This window comes from Lathyrus oleraceus, chromosome 7 (genome assembly GCF_024323335.1).
Source record: "Lathyrus oleraceus cultivar Zhongwan6 chromosome 7, CAAS_Psat_ZW6_1.0, whole genome shotgun sequence".
Lineage (NCBI taxonomy): Eukaryota > Viridiplantae > Streptophyta > Magnoliopsida > Fabales > Fabaceae > Lathyrus > Lathyrus oleraceus.
The window spans coordinates 317,315,960-317,339,342 of record NC_066585.1 but is presented as its reverse complement, the minus strand read 5'-3'; the positions used below and the strand labels follow the sequence as shown (position 1 = coordinate 317,339,342).

The window sequence follows — 23,383 nt, the reverse complement described above, 5'->3', positions numbered from 1 at the left end:
TGATCACTTGAGCTTCAAAACAAAAAGAGTTACTGACATATTTTGGTGCTTTTGGTTAGTAATAAAAGTAAGAAAATCAATAATATATAATACAAACATGCTTGGTGGTCTCAAACCACTCACACAAGTCCCAACCCTAGGGTTTTGGAGCCAAACATGCTATGATCCTTGAGGCAATGCACTGAGCAATGATGTGATGTCATGAGGGATCTTAGGATCAAAATTAGGGTCTTACAAGTAGCACAAAATTACCAACCATGTTTTCAACAACGTACTCATCAACAGAATCAACAAAACCGTGTCCCAAGACAGGCGCAATTCGATCCAATTTTGATGTCCTATGCGGAATTACTTCCTGCTTTAATACAAACGAATTTGCTACAAACTAGAACTCTGCCAGCTATTCTGAAGGAACTTCCGTGGTGGTATAAATTTGATCATCATTGTGATTTCCATCAAGGTGCACCCGATCATGATATCGAAAATTGTTTTACTTTGAAATTTAAGGTGCAGATACTAGTGCGAAGTGGTATTTTATCTTTTGAAGACTCTGGTCCTAATGTGCAAGCTAATCCATTGCCTAAACATGGTGGTGCAACTGCGAATATGGTCAAGGGATGTCCTGAAAAGTACCGTGTTTTTTATGTAAATATGATTTGAAGATCCTTGCTCAAGATGCATATAACCTTGTGCGAGCTGGGTTATTATGAGCAATATCATGTTTCCTAATGCATTTGTTCAAGAAAACCCTTGAGGGTGTGTTGTGCTGAAAAGATATTTGCAAGATATGTTGGATCAAAATATTATTTAGATTACAAGAGATAGGGATGAATATGAGCACTATGTAAATGCCATAGTTCCCTATTTCAATATCCCAGAGCCTGTTGTGATTGCCTACAATGATCAAAAGTCTGTCATTTCTCCTTTGGTTATTTGTTTGGTGGGTCCTACACCTTATGAATCTAATAGAGATGTTCCTTACAAGTACAATGCTACCATGTTGGAAGATGGGAAGGAAGTTCCCACCCCTTCTCTTTCTCCCGTTGTGAATATCGATGACGTAAGTGGTGTAACCTTCAGTGGTCAAGTATTTTCTTCTATGGCTCCTAAAAGAATTAAAGATGCTTCGGTGGGTAAGCAAGCTCAAGTAGAAACTCCTGTTGTGCAGTCTGGCCAGTCCAGCGGTGTGAACCAGAAATCTGATCACGATGAAGTGTTGAAGTTGATTAAGAGAAGTTAATTTAATGTTATGGATCAATTATTGTGTACCCCGTCCAAGATATATGTCTTATCTTTGCTGATGAATTTGGAAACTCACTAAGAGGCTTTGCAAAATGTCTTGGAGCAAGCCTATATGGATCATGATGTAACAATTGGTCAATTTGATGGCATTGTGGCCAACATTATTGTGTGTAACAACTTGAGCTTCAGTAATGAAGAATTTCCCGAGCATGGAAGGAAGCATGATTTGGCTTTGCATATTTCCATGAATTTCCAAGAAGATGCTCTTCCAATGTGTTGGTTGACATTGGCTCCTCTCTGAATGTTATTCTTAAGTCTACTCTGTCCAAGCTCTCTTATCAAGGTGCCCCGGTGATATTTGGTGGGTTTGTTATGAAAGCCTTTGATGGCTCGAAGAAAACTATGATTGGAGAAGTTGATCTCCCGATGAAGATAGGTCCGTGCTTATTTCAGATTACGTTCCAAGTGATGGATATCCATCACGTCTATAGTTGTCTCTTGGATCGTCCGTGGATTCACGATGTTGGGGCAGTAATGTCAACCCTTCATCAGAAGTTAAAATTTATGAAAAACGGAAAGTTAGTGATTGTAGGTGGCGAGCATGCCATATTGGTAAGTCATCTCTCTTCGTTCTCGTATATTGATGTCGATGAGGCTGTGGGAACTCCTTTACAAGCTATTTATGTTTATAATGTCATCAAGAAGAATGGAGCATCCATGACTTCTTTGAAAGACGCCCAACAAGTTATGGAGAATGGTCAAGTTGTTGGATAGGGCCAAGTTGTTGAACTTGCTAAAAACAAGAATAGGGTTGGTTTAGGCTTCTCGCCTGGTTCAACCCGTAGAGATTTGAAGTGTATCCAAGAAGTTTTTCACAATGTTGGCTTCATCCATTCCAAAGATCAATCTATTGTTGCAATCTTGAAAGATGATCAAGAACAAGAAGCGTCAAAATTTATGACGCGCATATTGATGTGCTAGAATTGGATTGTTGTTAATGTTCCCTATGTTATTCACTTGTCAAAGTAATATGTTTTTGTTATTTTCAAAAAATCCCTTCACTATGCCCAAGGTGAAAGCGAATCTATATGGACTTTGTTTCAAATTTTATCATCATTAATAAAATGTTATTTTGTTTATCCATATTATGTTTTCTCTTTTTGCTTTTTCTGAAAAAAATGGTAATATAAAAAACAAAGATAATAATAATCACTTTTTATATCTTCATCACAAGGTGCGTTTATTTGTTCATATTCTAAAATTCAGCAGAAAATCATTGTGCAGATTGATTGTTAAACCCATTGAAAACAATGACCCTATGCACTCTCCCAACTTTGAGTTCCCTATGTTTGAAATGGAAGAAGAGGATGTTGAAGAGATTCCTGGTGATATTTCCCGTTTTCTTGAGCACAAGGAGAAGACCATTCAGCCTCATAAAGAACCATTGGAAGTGATCAATTTGGGTTCTTAAGAGAACAAGAAAGAAGTCAAGATTGGGGAACTGTGTTGTCCAGATGTTAAGAAGAGGATGGCAGAGCTTCTTAGAGAGTATGTGAATGTGTTCGCTTGGTCTTATCAAGATATTCCAGGTCTTTATACTAATATTGTGGAGAATAGATTACCATTGAAGTCATAGTGTCCTCCAGTTAAGAAGAAGTCGAGAATAACTTATCTTAATATGGTTGTTAAGATCAAATAGGAGGTTCAGAATAAGATTGATGATGGTTTCCTTGTTACTTCTGAGTATCCTCAATGGGTGGCCAACATTGTGCCTGTTCCAAAGAAGGATGGAAAAGTTCAGATGTGTGTTGATTATGAACAAAGCTAGGCCAAAGGATGATTTTCCTCTGCCACACATTGATATGTTGGTAGATAATACAAATAAGTTCAATATTTTCTCCTTTATGGATGGTTTCTCCGGTTATAATCAGTTCAAGATGGCACCTGATGGCATGGAAAAGACAACTTTTGTTACACCCTGGGGAACATTCTGCTATAAAGTGATGCCTTTCGGTTTAAAGAATGCTGGTGCAACGTATCAGAGAGCCATGGCTACTCTTTTCCATGACATGATGCACAAAGAGATAGAAGTCTATGTTGATGACATGATTGCTAAATCGAAGACTAAATAAGATCATATTGAGTATTTATTGAAGTTATTTCAGCGTTTGAGAAAGTTTAAACTCCGCTTGAATCCCATTGTTTGTAGTTATTTGCTTTATGTCTTTATTTTAGCATCTCATGTCATATTTTTTGTACTTATGTTATTTGATCTTTATCCATTTGGACCTTTTTTCTCTTAAAGATATTAATAAAGGAAAAAACCCCTAAAATGAGTTCTCTTGGTTTATGGACTTGAGGTTATTATCCTTAGCATTATTGTGGAGTTATGGACTTAGAGTTGGGACCTTGACCCTTGTTTTGGGAGTTTGTGATTTAAGATCTTGAAACTCATCTGGTACCTTTGACTTTGGTTTCCTTTTGAATATTTGACTTGGTTACTTTGGACTCATATGATACATGACTTATTCTTTGCTTATTTGGTTCGCTTGAGGCTAAATCCAAAGGAGGGAATTCTTGCTTGACTTATGTCATAAAGATTGATATCTCTTGGTTAGATCTTTCCTCCCTAGCTTTCACTTTATGCTCTAGGGTAGTCTCTTCTTCTCCTCACCCTTCTTTAATTTTCAAAATCTTCTCCCTCTTTTCAAAAACCTTCTTGTTTTAAAACTTGAACCACTTTCTCAAAAACCTTGACTTTTGTCAAGTGATTTTCAAATTCTTTCATAATAAATGTTAATACATCTTAAGCATATCCATATAAAATTTCAAAAGAATTTAAAAAATACATAACCCATTCAAACTTCTTCTTTTTTTTGTGCACCTTTTTGATTTTAAAATTTTCTAAAATTTTAGACACGAGTCATTTCCATGGTTGAGATATAATTCTCCTATCCTCATATTATTGATGATAATTCTTTTTCATCTAAGAGCTAGTGGCATACTTATTGATCTTTATCCAAGTTGGAGCCCTTCTCTGTAGTGATGCAAAGTTATCATACTTGTGGGTGACTAGTTAAGTATTCTCCTTAAAATGACGAAATATCTTTTCATAAAAAAAACAAATCAAAACAAACATCTTTATTATTTCTACCATGAACTATGAGGTTTTGATCCTCTATTGCATTTTGTTGGTACGTAGGCATGAGACTCGGGAAGTCTTGGCAAACAAAAAATTGTAAAAACATTTCTCTTCTCACCTCCCCAATCTTTTGCAAACAATACCATTTTAATCCAAAATGCAAAAAAATAATCAAAGAGGTTCTCATGGAGTACCATGGAGGTTTTGGGTGTTAATATATTCCTTTTGCGTAACTAACCCCCAGACCCTTATCTCTTTTTATTAGTTTTATTTTAAAAATTCTTTTGGTTTTGTTCGTACTTTTCCCTTTCCTTGGGAAATAATAAAAGCTTGGTGGCGACTCTTGCTTTGTGAGTTAAGTTAATCAATAGCTTAATCATAAATTTTACCGTTACACATACCTTGTTAAGGGAGCGTTGGTATTCCACAGAAGTATCTCCATTAAAATTTTGAATGGGATGGTCCTTAATGTTCCTTCATTCTTAAATAAACATTGATTCTCTAGGTTGACTTATTAAACTTGAGTCTCTCCATTTGGACTTCAGACATCCAACTTGTGTGTGTGTGTGATTTTCCTTAGTTTTGTTAGGAGTTATTCTCCTACTTTCACAAAACTCTGGTCACTCAGACTTGAACGGTCGGGCAACTTTCACACTTACTCTCTTTCACAACTCTGAAGCTTTCAAGATTATTTTCTTGATATATCGATTATATAATCACTTCAATGGAATACTTAATCTATTACTTAATGAAGCATGTGATGTCTTCAAGTTGTGTTACCATCATCAGAGAGTTGGAAATATATTACAAATGACTTCAACAATCATTAGTGTTGTCGTCATAAAAAAATTTGGAAAGGTTCTCAGCAGGATCATCATTATACCTACAAGCACATATATCCATATTCTCCCCTTTTTGGTGATGACAACACATCTCTCAAGTAGGTGGTAAAGAAAACAACAGGTAAATAAAATGAAGTGTTTAAACTCCTCTTCAAATGAGTAGACAATATATTTTACTCCCCTTAAGAGTATAGTTTTACCCCTTTGGAATAATCAAGAAGATGGAAAAAAAAGCATAGCTGATAACCCTTATTTAGTGAGTAATTGCATACCTTGGTTCTTTTATATTTGTTGCGCCGTGAAAAATAACTGAGTGCATCGCACACTCGAAGATACAACAGAGTCACCATCGAACTTTACTATTCCAAAGGAAAGGGAAAATATTGATAAACCCCAAGGGGAAGAGAAAAAGGGTAAGGAAGTCAGTTATGCAAGGGGAAGGTATTAGCATACCTCACATCCGTTGTACTCAACGAGAACCATTTTGATTGTTCTTTGCGTGAATGAGTGTTATTATCTAAAGGTTACTTGCGATTGATCTTAACAAAAGGGAAAAATAAGTTTATTAATTAATGTGCTCGGTAAGGGTTCAAACCCTCGTGCCTACGTATTCTCATAGTGTTGTGAGAAAATTAGAGCTCCGTAGTTTATGGTAGAAAACTACGTATTTGCTGGTTGTTTTTAGGGAACAGTTATAATCATACCATATGAGTGTTTTGACGTTAGCTGATTCTGATCCTTGTTTGGATGCTCTAAGATTTTAGTCTAACTTATAAGGAACGGATTATAACAGTTATTTTATGAAAATAAAATAAGAAATTTGTTTTGGAAAGGTTTTGATTGAATTGAGCTGAAAAGAATGGTGAATGTGTTGTTTGGACCAAGATTGTATTGTTTGAACCCATAGAGTGGTGTTTGAACCAGGAACATGAACTAAAAATGTTTCTTAAACCAAAGAGAAAATAAATGTGGTGTTTAAACCAAAGAGATATGTGTTTTAACCAAGATGGTGATTTACCCAAATAGAAAAAATAAGATTGATGTTTAACCTAAAGAGATGGATGTTTTAACTAAGATAGTGATTAACCCAACGAGAAAAATAAGAGTGGTGTTTAATCCAAAGAGAAAAAAAGTGGTGTTTAAACCAAAAAGTGTGGCGTTTAACCAATAACTGGTAAATGGTCAATGCAAAGTTGTAGGATTTTGCCTAGATCCGAAGATCAAGACCTACAAATAGGGGGTTTGCCTAAGCACTGGGTCTGGCAAGGAAACCATGCATGAAAAGGGTTTTAACCGTGAGAAGGTGATTAACCCATGCAGGAGGTATTTAACCAATAAATGGTGATTAACCTCAAGTGTTGTGCATGGTTTAGAGATGGGTGTTTAACCTAGAGAAGGTGATTAACCCATGTAGGAGGTGATTAAGAAAGAAAAGGTGATTAACCTCAAGAGTGTATAGGTATCCAAAGATAATTGTGTTTGGTCCAAAGAGAAATGTATTATAGATGTTGGTTGTTGAAGTGTTGTCTATGGGGAATAAAGTTTGAAAGTTGTTTGATTTGAATTATACTAAATTCTATGAAAGGAGGCAAATACTTTGAATAATTAGGGCCTACATCCTGTATTCAAAGATATTCAGAACAAGGGTAGGAAAGATCCCTCTCATTCTTCTTTGTTGCTTAAGCCTCGTGGCGTACAATTCACATCATAATTAATAGGTGTTTAAAGTTGGAAAAAAAGTTTTTTTGATTTTGAAAAGGGTGAGGCAATATGTGCTTGAATGCATGAAGCTCAGCATGATCGGGTCTTAATGTTCTTCTTTCTTCAGGGGCTTGAATGTGAGTGGACCTGAGATTGACTTGATCTATCAAGTGCAATTCAAGTGTAAGAATCTAATTCAATCAAGTGATCAATAGACTTATGATCACTTTAATGAATATGGATCCTAGAGGAGCATGTAATTTTTAATGGAAAGTCTAAGACAAGTTTAATTCAAATTAATTGATCAAAGGTAAATTTGATCAACTAATTAATCAGGGATATGATCATATTAAGAACCATTCATTAAGCACATGGAAACAAAATTAAAGGGCATCAAAAATTGAATTTTTATCAGGCTTAAACCCTAATTTCTAATATGTCATTAATTGAAACTAAAAGAAATCTTAACAATTAAAATCAATTAATCCTAACCTAACTAAAGGCTAATCAGATGAACTATATTTTCTTAATGACTAGTTAAAAATGTATTTGTGTATTTTATGGAATTTTAATGTGTGATGCAAGAAAAAACTAAAAGAAAACAAGAATGGAATTATAATCACCATGCACACTCTACAAAGGGTGAGTTTGGAAAAACATAGGTGTGTGTTCAGTCTTTGGGGCGTTGGCCCAAGTAACAGAGGCCCAAAGTCATGTTTTCTTGGTCCTCACAAAAGGCGGTGTGTAAACAATGATATGTTATAATGAATAAAAAGCCTCGGCCTTGGCTTACAAGGACCAGCATGAAGGGCAAAGGGTGGAATGGAGTTCAGAAAAAAATCATTTCCACTTCTCTTCATCAGATGTCCCTTCCCTCTCTCACACATAAACCCTGGAAAAAAATTGCTTTGTCACGCTGGAGGCGCCTGAGAAACCCAAAATGGTCAAATCAACCACCAATGGCCTCCTATCATTCTCCCCTCCCTGATTCTCACCTCAGTTTCACCTAATTTTCCATGATTTCCATAAACCACCAAAAAATTCACAAGAACCCTAAAAACCTAAACAAAAATTAAATGGTAATGGAGAGGAGTCAAATCCTAATACCTTAGGGATTTGATTCCCCACATTTGAACCTACATTGTGGTAACTAGTTTGAGGTAAAAGAAGAAGAGATGGAAGAAATCACCAACCTACAAGGTCGAGGTTCACCCTGGGAAGCTTTGAAGAATCTTGAAGAGGGAGATGAAGATATAAGACCAGAGGAAGGAAACCAAGTAACACTTTGAATTCTTCAACTTTTCTTTTGTAATGATTTCTTCTTATTATTCTAAGTAGTCTATAGGATTTACTTGAGTTGTTGTTGTTGTTATTGTTGTTGATTAGGAGAATACATAGAGTGTGCATAGAGGCTTAGCTCTTGTTGAAGAAAACTTTAATGTGAAGTTTTATCAACAATTAATATTATGGAGCTCTGAGTGTGGGTGGGGGACAAGAGAGTGAATGCAGAGAAATTTGTGATTCATAGTGAAATCTGTAAAGTGAGAGCGATCATGGTTGAATGAGATTGATGATGAATGCATATTATATAGATTAATTAGAGCTAACTGAATTGGGCAACTATGGAAATTCGGTTAGGTCAATCATTAGTGTTAATCAATCTCATGAACAAATCAGTTGGAAAGATTAACAGTGTTAGATTTGTTAGGATTTATATTTGATTATGGTTTTGGAATCAGTTAAAACCTAATGGTTAGAGATGTTAGCTTGGATACCTAAAATTTGAGACCTGATAGTTAGTGATTTTAAAAACTTGTTAGTGAATCATGTTAGAAACTAAATTGTCAAAAGAATATTAGTTAAGGTCATGGTTAGGTTAGTGTTGATTAGTTAAAGTAAATTGAAAACATAAAGTTGATGTTATTTTTAGGGGTTAACATTTTGAAATTGAATCATAACTTGAAAATACTAAGTGGATTGGTGTGTTGAAATTTATTGTGAACTGTGAACATGTCTTGGACTGTCATGGCATAATTTGTTGGCATGGGGTTATAACATAAAGTTGCGGTTGTTAGGGTCTTATGAAATGCATGTTAAAGGTGTCATAGCATGTTGTATTTTGAATGTATGAAAATTGTTGATGTTGGTATCAGTTACATGTCTTGCTATAAGTTTGTGCAGAAATTTTGTACATGATGTCATATTGGTCGTAATAGCTTGTATGAAAAGTAGACTAAGATGGATCATGACATAGCATGTTTTTTTTCTTTTACAGGGCTGGCTCTAAATTTTGTAGGGTGAACTTGGTTCGGCATTGGCATGTCATTTCAAAGTTGACTTGACTCATGGACAAGGAAAGATTTTGGAATGCATCAAGAACATGGAGAAATGGAATGTCTTGAGGGTGAAGACAAAATAAGGCTATGGTTAGTTTGACTTTGGTCAATTGTTTGACCAAAAGTCAACTCTATGTCAAATGTGACTTTTTTGTGTAATTTTGGTACTCCCTCTTGTAATGATATTTTATGACTTCGTAATAAAAAATGGCCTTTTTAATGTAATGGGTGTCTTGTATTCTAAGCTATATACCTTTCCCTCTAAAATTTGAATTTGAAATGATCTTGAATACTGGAATAAAATTGAACCCTTGAATGAATTGCATCCATAGAAAAAAAGGCAATCCAATACTATCATGTAAAAGGTCCCATAAAGAAATTGGTCAACAAAAAGTCAACCTTCCATGTTTGCCTTTTTTGACCAAAGTCAAACTTGTCCATTACTTCCAAATTCTTCTATCCATGGTGTAAGAGAATGGTCAACCATAAGTTTGTTGTTCCCACAGTCAAAAAGTCAAAATAAAGCCTAATGAAACCCATAGGCTTGATTCACAAGTGCATCATAGAAACCATAGCTCTTGGATTAACCTCATTGTCATAATTCATTGCTTTGTATCATAAATAAATAAAAACCTTCTGAATTGATGATATTCCTTCAAAAAAATGTAAGTACAAATGAATGATCTAGATGACTAGGGCATGTGTATCTAGATGAACTAAAGACCATGAGCCAGATAAAAATGAAAAAAGATAGTGTAAATTTTAGGGTATGACAATATTGTTAGTTTTATTGCCTTTTTAATTATTAGTTTTAGTTCATTTTTGTTGTTTTATAGCATTTAGCTTGGAGCATAATAGCTGCCCCTTTTGTTAGTTTGATCTGTTTGTTGCTTGATTTAATGTTATCTCTGTCGAGCTAGGGCAAGACTGTAGAGGACAACACCTGGGAGTCCAAGATGGAGTAGAAATATGAACTTTGCCCAATAAATTAAATGGATAAAGCAGCTGAGTTCCTAGGGAAAGCTTGGAAGGAATGACGTACTAGAGGGAAACGTTGCTTTGTATTGAAGAAAGTTCATTTGAATTAAGTCGATAAGATCAAGAGCCGCTAGAAGACAAATATTGTACAATAGTACAACCACTACTCTGCATACTCTACAAGAAAGGACACCACTACCTACACCCAGTTGTGACAGTCTGTCACAAGACAGCTTGTCCCCCACAATTGATCCCATATACCTGATTCCTTGCTTTCTAAGCATAAAGAATGATGTGAAGGCGTTTATTCATGTATTGGGCTTCATTTGATTTCCTTATTTTTAGCCCATGATCTAAGGCATCACAAGAAACCTTGGTGAAGGCCTATAAATGGACCCTACTGAAGATTGATAAGGGAGTTCAGCATTAATTCTAAAACACAAGACAAAATATGATAATGTGAGGTAGGTTTAGAGAAAGGAGAGTTATTTTGCTCACTATTTCCTATATCAGCTATTGAATCATGGCGTGAATGGAGTCATCTCCTGCTGATTATCCATCTCGAGAAGTCTTCACATTATTCTAAGGTTTACATTTCTTCTTCAGTATTTATTTAAGAATGTATCTTTTGAGAATCATGTATGTAGTTTGTACTCAGCTCATCATGAGTTAAACCTTTTGTATATTGAGCAATGGGAAGCTAATGTTATGATGATTTTATGTTAAGTCATGTGTTGTTTAGTGCCTTGCTTTATTATGCGTTAACTTGCTTACAAATCTGGTTCTTTGAGTGATCAACTTAGAAAAAGATAAAAGCTTATTGTTGTGAGAAATCTAACAACAGGTGGATTTCATAATAAAAGTAGTTGAAAGAGTAGGATAAATATATTCACTTGATTGTTCACTTAGAGATAAGGAACTACAACTATAAGGGATTTTAGAATATAATAGACGCATTTTAGGGTTATAAGTGTGACTTAGAGATTTGTTCGCTTTCCCTAGTAATGCATGCTTTGATGCTGTAGAAATACACCTCTAGATCATTTTGACCTTTCTGGGAATGACACTACACATCATGAACACATAGTTACTTCAAAAACATTAATGGACCCTAGCTTAACATGCATTCTCTGATATCATTTCACTCTCACTTTACACTTTTTTAGATCTAGTTTAAAGAGGAAAGTCTGAACTTGTGACATTCATATATTATTTTTTATCTCTACTTATGTTTAAGTTAAAAAAGATAGTTTATTACAAAATTAGTCCAAGTAACGTTCACTCTCAGTCGGTACGATATCCTTACTTTTCATCACTTGCTACTTCTAAATATACATGTATACTTGCATGTGAAACATTTTCAAGCAACAAGTTTTTGGCGTCGTTACTGAGGAGTGCCAAGTTATATTTTTTATTTTGTATTCATTACTCTTCTTTTTTTATTATTTAAGCATTTGAGCCTTTAACGTTTCCTGTACTCGGGTGTCACGACATGTGTTTAGTTGTTATATGCGCAGGTTGTTACATCCAGTCTACAAAGGAGATCCTGAACCTGAAAGAATTCTCAGAGTACTGAGGAGATTTCAACTTACTGGACATTTTCTAGGGAGTCCTACTTCTTTCATTCTGGCTGACATACAAGAGTTAGAAGGATTAGAGCTAGACGAAGAAGAAGCAGAAGTTGTCATGGAAGATAATGACGTTATTAGCATTACCAATGATAGGGAAAGAAACATCAGAGATTATGCAATCTTTGATCCAAATGCCATGAATATTGGGATCATACGACCAACCATTGATGCACCACAATTTGAATTCGAGCCTATGATGTTTCAAATGCTGTAAACCACTGGTTAGTGCTCAGGTTCTGCAAACAAAGATCCTCACTTGCACTTAAGACAATTCCTGGACGTTGCTAGTAATTTTAAGATTCTTGGTGTCACTGATGACGCATTCAGGTTGAGGCTCTTTCCATACTCTCTAAGTGATAGAGCCAAGAGTTGGTTAAATTCCTTGGAGCCTAATTCCATTTCCACATGGAATGATTTGGATGAAAAATTTATGGCCAAGTGTTTCCCTCCTTCCAAAAATGCCAAAATGAGAAATGAGTTACCTCATTTAGACAAGGAGAGGATGAGTCCCTATTTGATGCTTGGGAAAGATTTAAGGAGCTTCTTAGACAATGTCCCTACCATGGCATACCAATATGCATTCAGCATGAAACTTTTTACAATGGATTGGTACCTTCCTCGAGGAATATTTTAGATGCCTCAAGTAGTGGAGCTCTTATGTCTAAATCTTATAAAGAAGGTTATAAGGTGATTGAGAGTATCACTGCCAACACTTATCAATGGCATGTCACTTGGGAATCTGCTAATTCAATTCAAAAGAGACCTATTGGTGTTCATGAAGTTACTGAGACTACAATTATTGCTGCTCATATGGCTCAAATACACAAGATAATGAAGAATCCGATGACTCTTGAAGTGACAAAGACGGAACCTGTCAAGGTGGTTACTGACACATCAACGGTTGCCCGTGTGTACTGTGGAGGTGCTCATTCATTTGAATAATGCTTAGCAAACCCTATTTTTACTAACTATTTTAGCAATAACACGTATAACAACACTTACAATCCTGGTTGGCGCAATCACCCCAATTTCTCATGGAGTAATAACCAAACTAAAGTCTTAAGAAACTCAAGCACCACATACTCCTCCTGGTTATTCTGCACCTAATCATGTTGTGGAAAATCAAGGGAATAATCAGCTAGGAAGATATTGTGAAATCCTTCATTCAAGAGACAAAGAACCAGTTTCAAGCGCAAGGAGTAAGCATAAAAAATTTAAAGAACCAAGTGGGGAAACTGCCACTAGACTTAGTCAAGAAATATAGGTGCTCTCCCAATAACTACTGAAGCTCCATCCTCAACATTTAGAGTTAATAATGTTGAAATTTATCAAGTCATTAAGCTTATAAGTGGGAAAAAATGTGACGCATCCACATCAAGAAACAATCAGACAAGTGAAGAACTGCCAGTTCAGGACAGTTCACAAGATGAAAAAGAATCCAATGAGGATCCTTCCTCATAAGGACATAATAAACAAAATATTAACAATAATGCTACTGGCATGACTTATAACTCATAAGACATCCAAAAGTCGACAGATTCCAGAAGTTTGTTCAAGAAAGACTTCCATCTCCTTTTCCTAAAAGGATTAGGAAAGAAAAAGAAGAGCAACAGTTTGGCAAGTTCATGAAAATCTTAAAACAACTTCACATAAATATACCATTGATTTATGTTATCCAACAAATGTCAAACTATTCAAAGTTCATGAAATATGTGCTCACTAAGAGGAAAAGAGTATGAGATTTCGCAACTGTTGCACTAAATCAAGAGTGTGGCCAATTGGTTCAACGCAAGCTTCCTCCAAAAATGAAAGATCCTGGAAACTTTACCATCCCATGCACAATAGGAGATACTTTCTGTGGAAGGGAACTATGTGATATTGGAGATAGTATAAATACCATGCCCTTGTCCATCTTCAAGAAACTTGGAATTGGAGTTGCCAGGCCAACAACAATTACTCTCTAGCTAGCTGACAGGAGCATATGTTATCCTCAAGGGAAGATAGAAGATATGCTAGTGAGAGTTAACAAGTTTGTGTTCCCTGCTGATTTCATTATCATGGATTTTAATGCTGATGAAGAGACTCTCATTCTATTGGGGAGACATTTCCTCGCCACAGGCAGAACTTTAATTGATCTGGAAATAGGAGAACTCACTATGAGAGTCAATGGGCAGCAAGTTGTGTTCAATATACTCAATCCCCTACATTATCCTGAAGAAGATCTAGCTGACTGTTCCATGATACCAAGTTGGGAAGGAATCATCCATAAGAACTTACTCAAGTCAAACAATGTGTTAGAGTAATATCTAGGAAAGTGGAAAAAGAAGATGTTCAGCATGATGGTATCATTAGTGGACCCTTGTGAAAATCATATATTCCTAAAGAACCTGTAAAGGTATTGGAATCATCCATTGAACTTAAGAAGCAAAGCTTACCATCAGTAGAAGTTCCACCTGAGCTGGAGCTTAAGCAGTTGCCTTCTCTTTTACAATATGCCTGCCTGGAGGCAGGATAGAAGTTGCTAGTCATTGTGGCTCTGATTTATCTGATGAGCAGAAGGGTCTGTTGCTGACAATTTTGAAGAAGTATATGAAAGATATTGCTTGGCAGATCTCTGACATCAAAGGAATTAGTCCCACAATTTCTATGCATAGAATCATGTTGGAGGAGAATTCCAAGAATAGCATTGAAAGTCAAAGGAGATTGAACCCTGTTATGAAGGAAGTGGTCAATAAAGATATCATTAAGTGGTTATATGTTGGTATTATATACCCTGCCTCTGATAGTGTATGGGTGAGTCCAATTAAATATGTTCCAAAGAAGGGTGGCATGACACTGGTCATCAATGAGAAGAATGAATTAATTCCTAAAAGAACAGTTACAGGCTGGAGGATTTGTGTGAATTAACAATTCCACTAGGAAGGATTACTTTCCTCTAATATTTATTGATCAGATGTTCGATAGGTTGCATGGTAAGGACTATTATTGCTTTTTAGATGGGTATTCTGGCTACAATCAAATAGCCATTGCACCTGAAGCCCAAGAAAAGACTACATTCACTTCTCCTTATGGTACTTTTTCTTTTAGACGAATGCCTTTTGGACTGTGTAATGCTCCATCCACATTTCAACTTTGCACGATGGAAATATTTTAAGACATTATTGAGAATTCCATGGAGGTTTTCATGGATGACTTCTTTGTCTTTGGAGAATCATTCCAAAAATGTCTGGATAACTTGGATGTGGTGCTGACCAGATGTGAATAAAACAACCTTGTAGTGAATTGGGAGATGTACCATTTTATGGTGAAAGAATGTATTATTCTTGGGCATAAAATTTCAAAGAAAGGCTTAGAAGTGGATCAAGCAAATGTGGAAGTTATAGAGAAATTTCCACCACCAATAAACATCAAGGGAATTAGAAGTTTTCTAGGCCATGCTGGATTTTGTAGAAGGTTTATCAAGGATTTTTCTAAGATAACTAAGTCATTGTGCCAACTGTTGCAACATGATGTGCCTTATGTCTTCAGTCAGGAATTTATGAGTTCCCTCAAGTTGTTGAAGAAAGGTCTGATTTCTGCACTAATTATGAAGACTCCTGACTGGACAAAGCCTTTTGAATTGATGTGTGATGCTAGTGATTTTTCCATTACATTTATGCTTGGTCAAAGGCATAACAAGGTGTTCCATACCATTTAATATGCTAGTAGGACATTAATTGAAGGTCAAATCAATTACACCATAACTAAAAAGGAACTGCTAGCTGTTATCTTTGCTTTTGACAAGTTTAGATCCTATTTTGTGGGGATAAAAGCCATTGTGTACACTGATCATGCTGCCATAAAATATCTCATTTCCAGAAAGGATGCCAAGCCAAGGTTGATAAGATCGGTGTTGCTTTTACAAGAATTTGACTTGGAGATTAGAGACAAGAAGGGAGTAGAGAACTTAGTTGTTGATCATCTTTCAAGACTGCTAGAGGAAGTGCATAACAAGAATAATGAAGATATTCATGAAAGTTTTCCTAATGAGTAGTTGTTACTAATTACCTCTAGCATGACATCGTGGTATGTTGATATTGTCAACTATATGGTTAGTAGATACATTCCACCCGATTTCAACTCTCAACAAAGGAAGAGGTTCTTTCATATGACCAAAAGTTACTTTTGGGATGAGCCTTTTATTTTCAAGCAATGTGATGGCAAGCTGCTTAAAAGATGTGTGGACCAACCTAAGGCATGACATGTCTTGTATGCATGTCATGAGGCTCCTTATAGAGTACATTTTGGAGGAACCAGAACTGCTGCCAAAGTTCTTCAATTAGGTTATTTATGTCCCTCTCTATTTAAAGATGCTCATGAATTGGTAAAAAGTTGTGATAGATGTCAAAGAGTGGGAAATATCTCCATGAGGTAAGAAATTCCTCTCACTAACATCCTTTAAATAAAACTTTTTGATGTGTGGGGATTTGACTTCATGGGGCCATTCCCTCAATCTTTTGGAAGTCTATACATTTTGGTGATTGTAGACTATGTCTCTAAATGGATAGAGGCAGTAGTAACTCTCACTAATGATGCTAGGGTGGTAACCAAATTTTTGGTTAAAAACATTTTTAATAGAAATGGTACCCCTTGAGCAACCATTAGTGATAAGAGAACCCATTTTTGCAATAAGATATTTGAAAATATGATGGAAAAATATGGAGTCAAGCAGAAAGTTGCTACAACCTACCATCCATAATGTAGTGGACAATCTGAAATTTCCAATAGAGAGATTAAAAGGATTTTGGAAAAGGATGTGAACCCCTGAAGGAAAGATTGGTCTAAGCATTCAGATGATGCTTTGTGGGCATATAGAACTGCCTATAAAACTCCTATAGGAATGTCTTCCTATAGACTTGTTTATGGAAAGGCATGTCATTTACCAATTAAATTGGAGCACAAAGCATTATGGGTTGCCAAGATGTTGAATTTTAATTTATCTAAGGTTGTCTAGGCCAGAATGCTCCAACTCACTGAATTAGAAGAGTATAGGCTATTCTCCTATGAGAATGTTGAGCTGTAAAAGGAAAAGGCCAAGAGTTGACACGATAGTAAATATCAGAAGAGAGAATTGATAGTGGGTAAACAAGTTCTCTTGTTCAATTTTAGGCTTAAGTTGTTCCTAGGAAAACTTAAATATAGGTGGTATAGCCCCTTCAAATTGATGAAAGTTTATCGCCATGGGATAGTAGAATTATTGAATGAGAGAACAGGGGAAGAGTTCAAGGTGAATGGACAAAGAGTTAAAGATTATCATGGTGAGTCCTTGCACAACACAAGGATTACTTTGGATTTGCAAGAATATTCTTGAAATTGTTATAGTTAGGCTATAAGACTCTAAAATAGCGCTACTAGGAGGCAACCCAACTTAACTTTTTTTAGTTTGTTTAATTCTCAGATGATGTTGATTGATAAAGAAAAGTGGGTAAGGTCCGAGTCAAGTGTTGTCATGTCTATGAGCTAGGTGTTAAACATAAAAAGAAGTAATTGTTGTCACTTTGAAGTCAGTAAAATCAAGGACAAGTGACAGTTTTGTTAAAAAAAAGGAAACATGCTAATAAGATAAAATTTAGTGCAGTAGAGAGTTGGTGGCCACGCGCGTAGATAGGTTATTGAGCCCTGTGTGTGACGTCACTTCTGGACATGGCCATTAATTATGATGTCCCCTCACTTCATGATTATGGGTACTGCTATAACTAACCTCTTATTACCCTAACCGGTTGTCATTCCCTCTCTCTCTTTAAAGTTTCAAATTTTTATAACTATACCCTTTGTTTTTACCTCTCTCTCCTTCATTCCCTTTTAAAACGTGCAAACACCAAAAATCCCATCATTATATTCTCTCAACTCCCAAAGGTCATAAACTCTTAACCTTTCTTTCTTCCCAAAATTGTCTCTTCAAGATTTGATCTGCCTCATTCCCTCAATCTCATAAATCCCCATTTTTTCCCAAACACATCAAACCAACACTCAAACCCTAATTTCAGCATGAAGCCCACATACACCCAAGGTCATTTCAAGTTGTAAGACCCTAATTTTGTCCCTAAGATCCCTCATGGCATCATATCATTATCATTCATTGCCTCAAGGATCATTGTGCACCTTGCTTGCCTCCTTGTGGGTGGGTTACCTTTTTGAGAGTGATTTCTTGATCACCAAGCATGTTTGGCATATGTATATCATTGCTTTTCATTTGTTCACTAACCAAAAGTACAAAAATATGTCATCTAACCTTTGCCTTGCAGATGAAGCAATCTTAGGTCAAGACAGTCAAAGGCAGCCATTGAGCAGGAGATGGTGGCCATTCTTGAGAATTTGGACACCACATTCCTTCATAAGAGTTCATATGAGCTATGATATCATTTTGAATCAAAATCACAAGTGGTAGAGGTTTGAATCTCATCAAGGCATTCTTCAGTCAACTGAAGCCCTAGCCAGTCAACTGCCCAGTCAACTGTTGGATTTGGAGGTGGGAAGTGATTAGAAATACCTCATTCATGTTCAAACAAGTCTCATTTGACATTTCAAACATCAACATTGAAGAAAATAAAGTCAGGTCAAAACTTTCCAAAAATAGAAAGTGACCTGTAATTTGGAATTGCCAAAAATGGAAAGGTTTTCTCCTCAAGATTACATCATCAAGAAAGCTTCAAATGAAATTTTGTTGAACATGAAAGTTGTAGATATTTCTCTCCCATTTCCAAAATGTCTAAGAACATGAATTTCTCATTTGTGGTTGAAGAGATATGATCAAAACATGGCCAAGTGGGGATTGAACTTCAAAAGTGCATAACTTTCAAACCATAGCTCCAAATCATGTGGCTCTTTTTGCTAAATTCTTTTCATGACCTATAATTTCATAATCTTGCATTGCATTGCATCATTTCTCATCACATGAGCTTTTGCATTTTTCACTTGAATTTTGGAGAGAATTTTCACAATTTAAAATTGGTAATTCATTTGAATATTTTACAATTGCCAATGGTTTTAAAATGCATTTTTAAGTGAAATTAACATAAATTCGTGCACTGTTCATGCACCATGCTCATGCATAAGGGTGAATTGCAAATTTTCCAAACACCTCCAATTCCCTTAATTTTCATTAGCATTGGTTAAACATGTTTAGAGTTTGATTAATAGGGAGTATATATAGTGAAACCCTAACAGAAAACACTAACCACAATTCACAAAACTCAGATCTAGAATTTTTCTCTCAATTTTCTCTCAAATTTTTCTCTCATTTCTTCAAAGCAATTGCATAGTCCTTGCTCAGTTTATCATCTAGCATCATCACTGATCCATATTCAAGCCAGGAACCACTTGAATTCGTGCAAATTTGGAGCTGCTCAAAGTAAGAACAACAATGGTGAAATCTTGAATCTGTGGAATCGTGCATAGCTGAGCTTCGATCTTCCTTCTAATCATCTTCATAAGCATTGTAGAAGAGTTTTCAAGCATCACCAGGCCTCGAATCCAGCTGAATTCAATTCTGTTTCTACAAGAGGTCACAAATTCACTCTCATAATTTTGTTTTTAGTTAACATAATGTGATAGATCTTTGATTGCTGGTTAGTTTAGGCTTTGAATCGCGTGAGTCCATGCTGAAATGAGTGAGAACTGTTTGATTAAAATTTGGTTGATGATTATTGTTTCACTCGATCCATGTGTGTTATGATGTTGTTTGATGAAATTGTTGTTGATTATTGATGCCTGATGTTAGATCTTTGCAATGCCATGCTTAATTTGTGTTTCTGTGCATGTTGAGATTTTCTGGAAATGTGATGATGAAGATCATGAAGATCTTCATCGTGTTCTTCATTTGTTGCATATTACCTGCGAATTTTCCTACCACCTTCATAATGTTTGCTGCGAAATTTCATGCGTGTTCTTCCAAGTTTCCTGCGGATTATGAGTTTGCATGCGCCTAGGGTTTGGGTGAAACGACCGCGTTTGGTCTTGGCGCGCTTGGCTTTTGAATTGTGACTCCCTTCGATTCCAGCATACAGCATTTCCAAAATTGCCTTTGCATTTTTCTCCATTTCATCCATATGCCATCCATGCTTGCTTCTTCATGATTTTTTATTTTTCTTTCACTTTTAAAATTCATAACTCAATGAATAATCATCCAAATGACATGAGATTTTTTACATCTTGTTCCTCATTGTGTCTACTATTTTTTGACTATTTTTCCAGAAATTGTGCTTGGATGGAATTTAATTTGGCCTAGGGTTTGTGTATGCATATCCAATTTGTACCTTGCTTGCCATATGTTTTGTGAAATGATGAATTTTAATCCAATGCATCTGAAAATTGACATGCTTAAACTAGACTCTTGGCTTGATCTTTTGGTGTTGAGTTTGCATTTTTAGCATTTTTGGTTGCTGAGTTATGACCCTTTGAATGTAGGTGTGACAATGTGTGTCACACCTTTGCTTGCTCAACTTGTGAATTTTCTTTGCAATGCCAAATGAACTCCAAATGATCTGATTTTTTTGTGTGATAATTCTTATGTATGTTGTGGATGATCATGAATTTTTGTGGAATTTTAGGATCCATTTCTGATTTGTTTGGGATTTTTTCTTTCTGGATTGTCATGTTTGAACTTTTGAATGGTCTTGAACTTCAATGATTTGGGAAATTCTTATGCTTTATCCTATGAATGTGAAATTTTACACATTGATTCTAGACATGTTGAAGTTTATTTTGGCTTTGATTGGAGGTTTTTATCATGTTTCAATTCTGTTTTAGGCTTGTGCTAAGTTGAAGTAGCAAATTGTGTCCTATTTGAGCTTGTTTGGCTTGCCTTGACTTGACGAATTTGATTACCATGCCTAAGGTTGCTCATTTGCTCTAATTTTTTGTGTGTTGATCATGATGTATGTTCTGTTCATCCATGAATTTTCTCAAGATTATTTGGATCACTTTTGAATTAATATGCATTTGTTCCTTTTGATGTCTCAATGTGGTTTCAACTTGCATACCTTGACATGTTTTGATTGTGAAATTCTTTTGGTAATTGATAATGATATGAGACCTTTTGGATTGTCTTAAGATCTGTTTGAGGTTGATTCATGTTAATTTTTAGCCTCTGCTTTAAATTTTTTCTCCATCTTTGACCCTAGGCTTTGTCCTAGTGGTTTGTTGCTCATGTTTGAAGCTTTGTTTCAGGTTACACATTCAAGTTACACAATTGATGATGCCTCATCTTGAGAGCATTTGATATTTGCTTTTGATTACTAATGTGTGTTTTGTAGGTTGATGTTGACTCATTTGAGATTGACTTGTGGCTTATGCCTTTGCTTATTGGGTTTGACTGTTGATATTAACTGTTGGTTGTTTATCTGAGTTGTATACTGATTTGTTTGATATTTCAACAGGTACATAAGTTGCTTAAGTTCATTTTGAACTTGCTTTTGCTTGGTTGCTTAACCACTTAGGTATAACCTCTCTTCTTCATGTAGTCTGGAAGACCTGGCCTGTTATGTGGTCAGGCACCTGTCTGAAGTCCTCCCTAAGAGGCAATGCTTGTGATTGTTTACTCTTTGTGCCAAGCAGGAAAAGACCTCTTATGAGGCAATTGGTAGATAGAAGAGATGTGTAGTCCATTTCCTACTATTCAGTGTGTCATCCCTTTGCTCACATAACATGTTGATGCATTGTGGATCTTAACCCAAGATCTATAGAGTCATTCACTTGGGGAGAAGAGTTCCAACTTTCTGAACTCCCACACCTTCTAATATTCAAAGCTCTCCCAGGCCAGGGATAGAAGCTATGAGGCACACCCCTCATTTCCTTTTCATCAGCTTCACCTTAACTCTCAATGTTAAGGTTAAGAGCACAACATACCCCATTCCAGTTGATTTTAAAGTCTAACCTTGTTTGAGCCTAATTGCTTGTATATAGTGTGTGCTAATTGACTTGTTTGTCTGATTACTTGATTCATCTGTGCATAGTCGCTTGAGTGTGCCTTTGTGCATTTATCATCACCATCTGTATATCATTTCATAAACTTTGCTTTATAGCATTTTTGCTTTGTCCATGGAGGAGACAAGCATAAGTCCATTACTTGGCAGTTGTTCCTATGATATGGTGTGAGACTAGTATAAGCCCATTGATTGGCATCTGGTATCATTGTTTTGTTTTAGGAGATTGGTATAAGTCCAGATAGATTGGCATCTGATATCCATGTTTTGTTTTGCTTTAGGAGATTGGTATAAGTCCATTTATTGGCATCTGATATCCCTGTTTGTTTTAGGAGATTGGTGTAAATCCATTGATTGGTATCCGGTATCCACCTTTGTTTGTGAGATTGGAATAAGTCCATTGATTGGCATCCGATATCATTTGTTTTGCTTTGCTTATTTGTTATTGCTCATTTGCTTATTCCTAAGGACACACTTGAATCATCTTCCATATGATTTCAAGAGGTGAACATCTAAGAAGTTTTACTTCCTCACCCTTCCATTTTTGTGTGTGTTTTCAAAACTCCTTTTTCGCATGTTAATTCAAAAACTTTGACAAATATTGTGCAAATATCTTCATCTCTTTTCAAATTAGAAACCTAGGCCTTAAGCCTTTGACTTTTCAAACTTCATTTTCTTAATACTTCTCTTTGAATCAAATTCTAATCATACTTTGACCATATTTTGTGAATACTCATAATCAATTAACTTCACTCACTCAATTGTTTTGTGGCTTTGTCCATTCTTGATAAGTTTTCATGCATTAGCCATAGGTTTTATTTATCCTAGTTGGTTGATGTTAATCTCACCTTTTGTCCTTAGTGATCAAACTGTAAGACTTCCGTACTGAAAACAGGGTTAACCCCTCTAGTACGTCGAAGCTTTTCTCACATGGTGGACTTGTTGTTTGTATAAGGTTGAGTTTTCTCCCGTGGATAACGAAAGACCTTAGGGCTTTTGTTTTAAAATGAACCCACTCATATTTTGGAAATCTTTTAGCCGAACTACGGCGTTTTGATCCTTACCTTTCATGGAAGGTACGTAGGCAACGGGTTCATCCGTTCAAACACAAAAATAACTAACTTATATATTCTTTTCTCATCCCTTCCATCATTGTTTGCACAATATGTCATAAACAAATAAACTTTTTTTATACAACAAGTGTGAAAAGGGCTCCCTAGGAGTACCTAGGACGTTTTGGGTGCCTAACACCTTCCCATTGCGTAATTAACCCCTTACCCAGATTCTCTGATCTTTCATTAGTTTTCTACGTGTAAAACTTCTTAGGCTTTTGTTCGCTTTTTAGCCATTCCTTTGGATAAATAAAAGTGCGGTGGCGACTCGATTCTTTGTATGCTTTGCTTTTGATTTAGTCAACAAATCATAAAGTGACGAATACACCGCTATACAAGTCAAGTGCTTGCAAAAATGCCACGTCGGTGGTAGAATACTCTAATGAAAACATGTTTGATGGAAAAGCCTTCATCAATAGCAATGCCAGCCAGCGAGT

At 35.8% G+C, this 23,383-nt stretch overlaps 1 long non-coding RNA gene and 1 other non-coding gene across 2 annotated transcripts; one reads left to right on the top strand and one right to left on the bottom strand.

Annotated features, from left to right (window-relative positions):
• Positions 1–7,709: 7,709 nt before the first annotated feature.
• On the top strand, positions 7,710–9,488 carry LOC127102288 (uncharacterized). Its single transcript, XR_007794707.1, has 2 exons — positions 7,710–8,204; positions 9,203–9,488. It is a non-coding gene; the product is annotated as an uncharacterized LOC127102288 (long non-coding RNA).
• Positions 9,489–12,335: 2,847 nt separating this feature from the next.
• LOC127108667 (small nucleolar RNA R71) lies at positions 12,336–12,441 on the bottom strand. Its single transcript, XR_007796190.1, has one exon. It is a non-coding gene; the product is annotated as a small nucleolar RNA R71 (small nucleolar RNA).
• Positions 12,442–23,383: the final 10,942 nt, after the last annotated feature.